Source organism: Rattus norvegicus, chromosome 1, assembly GCF_021556685.1.
Source record: "Rattus norvegicus strain SHRSP/BbbUtx chromosome 1, alternate assembly SHRSP_T2T, whole genome shotgun sequence".
Classification (NCBI taxonomy): Eukaryota; Metazoa; Chordata; class Mammalia; order Rodentia; family Muridae; genus Rattus; species Rattus norvegicus.
This window is the reverse complement of record NC_141534.1, coordinates 177339001-177345000: the sequence shown is the minus strand read 5'-3', so window position 1 is coordinate 177345000 and position 6000 is coordinate 177339001. Positions and strand designations below refer to the sequence as shown.

The 6000-nt window shown below is 39.7% G+C and overlaps 1 protein-coding gene across 10 annotated transcripts in view; it reads left to right on the top strand.

The window, feature by feature from the left end:
- The window catches only part of Sbf2 (SET binding factor 2), a 368489-nt gene that overhangs the window by 313530 nt on the left and 48959 nt on the right, over nucleotides 1–6000 (top strand).

Here is a 6000-nt window from a genome sequence, read left to right as displayed (position 1 = left end):
ATCAGCAATAGGGACTGGGTTTGGTGGCTGCATATGGGATGGATCCACAGGTGGGGCAGTCTCTGGATGACCTTTCCTTCAGTCTCTGCTCCACTCTCTCCCTGTATTTCGCCCCATGAGTATTTTGTTTCCCCTTCTACAAAGGACTGAGGCATCCACATTTTGGTCTTCAGTCTTCTTGAGCTTCATATGGTCTGTTAATTGTTTCTTGGTTATTCCAAGCTTTTGGGCTAATATCTACTTATCAGTGAGTGCATACAATGTATGTTCTTTTCTGATTGGGTTACCTCACTCAGGATAATATTTTCTTGTTCCATCCATTTGCCTGAAAATTTATGTAGTCATTGTTTTTAATAGCTGAGTAGTACTACATTGTGTAGATGTACCACATTTTCTGTATCCATTCCTCTGTTGAAGGGCATCTATCTGGGTTCTTTCCAGCTTCTGACTATTATAAATAATGCTGCTATGACCATAGTAGAGAATGTGTCTTTGTTATATGTTGGGGCATCTTTTGGGTATATGCCCAGGAGAGGTATAGCTGAGTTCTCAGGTAGTTCAATGACCAATTTTCTGAGGAACCTCCAGACTGATTTCCAGAGTGGTTGCACCAGCTTGCAATCCCACCAACAATGGAGGAGCGTTCCTCTTTCTCCACATCCTCGCCAGTATCTGCTGTCACCTGAGTTTTTGATCTTAGCCATTCTCACTGGTGTGAGGCAGAATCTCAGGGTTGTTTTGATTTGCATTTCCCTACTGACTAAGGATGTTCAACATTTCTTTAGGTGCTTCTTGGGCCATTTGATACTCCTCAGTTGAAAATTCTTTGTTTAGCTCTGTACCCCATTTTTTAATTGGATTATTTGGTTCTCTGGAGTCTAACTTCTTCAGTTCTTTATATATATTAGATATTAGCCCTCTGTCAGTTGCAGGATTGGTAAAGATCTTTTCCCAATCTGTTGGTTGCTGTTCTGTCCTAACCACAGTGTCCTTTGCCTTACAGAAGCTTTGTAGTTTTGTGAGATCCCATTTGTCGATTCTTGATCTTAGAGCATAAGCCATTGATGTTTTGTTCAGGAAATTTTCCCCAGTGCCCATGTGTTTGAGGATCTTCCCCCACTTTCTCTTAGTTTCAGTGTATTTGGTTTTATATGAGGGTTTTGATCCACTCGGACTCAAGCTTTGTATAAGAAGATAAGAATGGATCAATTTGCATTCTTCTACATGCTGACCTCCAGTTGAACCAGCACCATTTGTTGAAAATGCTGTCTTTTTTTCCATTGGATGTTTTTAGCTACCTTGTCAAAGAACAAGTGACCATAGGTGTGTGGGTTCATTTCTGAGTCTTCAATTCTAGTCACAATACTATGCAGTTTTTATCATGATTGCTCTATAATACAGCTTGAGGTCAAGGATGGTGATTCCCTCAGAAATTCGTTTATTGTTGAGAATAGTTTTTGCAGTCCTGGGTTTTGTCTTATTCCAAATGAATTTGCACATTGTTTTTTCTAATTTTATGAAAAATTGAGTTGGAATTTTGATAGGGATTACATTGAATCTGTAGATTGCTTTTGGCAAGATGACCATTTTTACTATATTAATCCTGCCAGTCCATGAGCATGGGAGGTCTTTCCATCTTCTGAGACTTCAATTTCATTCTTCAGAGATATGAAGTTCTTGTCATACAGATCTTTCACTTGCTTGGTTAGAGTCACACCGAGGTATTTTATATCATTTGTGACTATTGTGAAGGGTGTTGTTACCCTAATTTCTTTCTCAGCCTCTTTATCCTTTGAGTTGAGCAAGGCTACTGATTAGTTTGAGTTAATTTTATATTCAGCCACTTTGCTGAAGTTGTTTATCAGGCTTAGTAGTTCTCTGGTGGAATTTTTCAGGTCACTTAAGTATACTATCATATCATCTGCAAATTTGATTTCTTCCTTTTCAACTTGTATCCCTTTGACCTCTTTTTGTTGTCTAATTGCTCTGGCTAGAATGGGGTGTGTCAGTCTCCCACTATTATTGTGTGAGGTGCAATGTGTTCTTTGAGCTTTAGTAAAGTTTCTTTTATGAATGTGGGTGCCCTTGCACTTGAAGCATAGATTTCAGAATTGAGAGTTCATCTTGGTAGATTTTTCTTTTGACAGGTATGAATTGTCCTTCCTTTTTTGATAACTTTTGGCTGAAAGTTGATTTTATTCGATATTAGAATGACTACTCCATCTTTTTTCTTGCAACCATTTGCTTGGAATTTTTTTTTTGCAGTCTTTTACTCTGAGGTAGTGTCTGTCTTTGTCATTGAAGTGCATTTCCTATATGCAGTAAAATGCTGGGTCCTGTTTAAATATCCAATCAGTTAGTTTATGTTTATTTATTGGGGAAATTGAGTCCATTGATGATAAGAGATATTAAGGGATAGTCATTATTGTTTCCTGTTTGTTTTTTTTTTTTTTTTTGTTAGAGGTGGAATTATGTTTGCGTGGGTATCTTCTTTTTGGGTTTGTTGCAAGGAGATGACTTTCTTGCTTTTCCTAGGGTGTAGTTTCCCTCCTTGTGTTGGAGTTTTCCATCTGTTAACCTCTGTAAGGCTGGACTTGTGTGAAGATATTGTGTAAATTTGGTTTTGTCATGGAATATCTCAGTTTCTCCATCTATGTTAATTGAGAGCTTTGCTGGCTATAGTAACCTGGGGTGGCATTTGTGTTCTCTTAGGGTCTGTATGACATCTGCCCAGGATCTTCTGGCTTTCATAGTCTCTGGTTAGAAGTCTGGTGTAATTCTGATAGGTCTGCCTTTATATGTTACTTGACCTTTTCCCCTTACAGCTTTTAATACTCTTTGTTTGTTTTGTGCATTTGGTGTTTGAACTATTATGAGACAGGAGGAATTTCTTTTCTGGTCCAATCTACTTGGAGTTCTGTAGGCTTCTTGTATGTTCATGGGTATCTCTTTAGGTTAGGGAAGTTTTCTTCTATAATTTCATTGAATACATTTAGTGGCCCTTTAAGTTGCAAATCTTTGCTCTCTTCTATATCTATTATCCATAGGTTTGGTCTTCTTATTGTGTCCTGGATTCCTGGATGTTTTGTGTTAGGAGCATTTTGTGTTTGCATTTTCTTTGACTGTTGTGTCGATGTTTTCTATGGCATCTTCTGCCCTTGAGATTCTCTCTTCAACCTCTTGTATTCTGTTGGTGATGCTTGCATATGTGATTCCTGATCTCTTCCCTCGGTTTTCTATCTCCAGGGTTGTCTCTCTTTGTGATTTCTTTATCGTTTCAATTTTCATTTTTAGATCTTGGATGGTTTTGTTCAATTCCTTTACCTGTTTGGTTGTGTTTCCCTGTAACTCTTTAAGGGATTTTTGTGTTTCCTCTTTAAGGGCTTCTACTTGTTTACCTGTGTTCTCCTGTATTTCTTTAAGGGGGTTGTTTATGTCCTTCTTAAAGTCCTCTATCATCATCATGAGATGTGATTTTAAAGCCAAACCTTGCTTTTCTGGTGTGTTGGAGTATCCAGTTCTTGCTATGGTGGGAGAACTAGGTTCTGATGATGCCAAGTAGTCTTGGTTTCTGTTGCTTAGGTCCTTGTGCTTGCCCCTTGCCATCTGATTATCTCTGATGTTAGCTGGTCTTGCTGTCTCTGACTGGAGCTTGTTCCTCCTTTGAGCCTGTGAGCCTGTGATCTTAGGAGTCAGAGCGCTCCTAGGAGACCAGCTACCTCCAGGCAGGTTTTGGGTCTGGAGGGCTATGAGATAGCCTTAGCTCTGGGTGTAGATGTAGACTAAAAGCCAAACCATAATAATTACTCCACCAAAAGACTGAGTTACATAACGTTCTTTGCTCCTCTAGAACTCAAAGGCCAACATGAAACTGACACCTGAATGTGCTGCACTGTGAATTCTAAAGATGGAACACCAAGTCTCATGGTTTTAGAGATACTTGTTATGGTTTTTTATCATCTTGATTTATTTTGTCTTGTTTTTGAGATATAGGTTCACTATGCCCAGGCTAGCTTCATATACAAGATCTTCCTGCCTCCACTTCCAAAGTAGTAGGATTACAGGCATATGACACCATAACGAGCTCATTTGCCTTGTTTGCAGTTTTTTTGTTTGTGGGTTTTGTTGTTGTGTTGTTATTCTTGTTGTTGTTATTCTTGTTGTTGTTGTTGTTGTTGTTTGGTTTTTTGGGGTTTTTTGTTCTTTTGGTTGGTTTTGGAGATAACCATATATTTTTCTTTTTCTAGTCTTTAATCTTTTTTTACAGTCCAGTCATTATCCCTCTCCCAGTCCTAATCTTTTTTTACAGTCCAGTCGTTATCCCTCTCCCAGTCCACCGTCTTGTCTGTTCTCCTATCCCATACCTCCTCCCCTGTCTCCAAGAGGATGTTCCCACTCCCACCCCACCACACCTCCCCACTCCCTGGGGCCTCAGGTCTCTCAAGGGTTAGGTGTATCTTCTCTCACTGGGACCAGACCAGACAGCCCTCTGCTGTGTATGTGTCAGGGGCCTCATATCAGCTGGGGTATGCTATCTGGTTGGTGGCTCAGTGTCTGAGAGATCGCAGGGGTCCAGGTCAGTTGAGACTGCTGGTCTTCTATGGGATTGCTCTCCTCTTTCAGCTTTTCCCTAATTCAACCATAAGGGTCGCTGACTTCTATCCATGGTTGGGTGGAAATATCTATGTCTGACTCTTTCACCTGCTTGTTGGGCCTCTCAAAGGGCAACCATGCCTATCTGTAATTACCTCATAGCATCAGGAATAGGGGCCTCCCCTTAAGCTGGATCCAAATTTGGGCTTGTCACCAGATCTCCTTTCCCTCAGGCTCCTCTCCATTTTTGTCCCCACCTTTCTTTTAGACAGGAACAATTCTGGGTCAGTGTTTTTGATGGTGGGATGTCAATCCCTTCTCTCTACTTGATGCCCTGTTTATCTACTGGAGGAGGGCTCTACAAGTTCCCTCTCCCCACTATTGGACATTTCATCTAAGGTTCCTCCCTCTGAGTCCTGAGTATCTCTCAGCTCCCAGGGCTCTGGTATATTCTATAGGGTCCCCCCAACTCCTACTTCCACAGGTTGCCTGTTTTCATTCTTTCTGCTGGCCCTTAGGACTTCAGTTCTGTTTCCTGCCCCTCCTTCTCCCCCTTCTCCCCCCAGAAGAAAGTAATCATGGAGGTCAAAGGGAGGGAAGGATATGGATGGGAGAGGCAACAGGGAGGGGTAAAGGGGGGATATGATTAGGTATTAAAAGCCATACCTTTTTGTTTTTGAGATAGGTTCTCCCTATGTACCCCTGGCTGTCCTGGAACTCACTGTGTAGACCAAGCTAGCCTCAAACTCAGAGAGAGCTGTCTGCCTCAAATGTTTAAAGACATGTGACACCATTACCTAATCCAAGAGAGACATATTTTTTTCTTGCTTGCTAGTAATCTTGAATACATTTCTAAGACCTTTGAAAGCTTGATTTAATCTTTCTCACATTAAAAATAAATAGAAAATTAGGACATTTTTTAACATTTTTGATGTGTTTACATACAGTATCCATGAGGAATGTCCTTTTAAAAAATCCTCTCTTAAGAGCTTAGTTATTGAATAAATTCTTTCACATTTAAATTGTAGAGGACTCTGAACCTATGGTTACAATGTGGTGACAGAGTTTTCCATAGACATTATATCCTCTGCTGAAAGGGTTCCAGGAACCAAGTTTAACTTTTCATAGCTTCCCTGCTACTATGCTTCTAGTTAACCTAGAAGTTTCAATATGAATGTATTATTTTAAAAGTAGTACAAAATCTTGGATGATTAGTTTATATAGTGATCTTACTAAAGATAATTTTACTAACAGATTATGTTCTGTGTTATACAAATTACTGTACTTTAGTATCTGTCCTGTACTCTGTCCTATATCCAGATTGTTATACTTTAGTATCAATGACAGGCTTGACTGAAACAGAAAAATGTGGCTAATGAATTTAAAATGACATTATCTTTAGTTGTT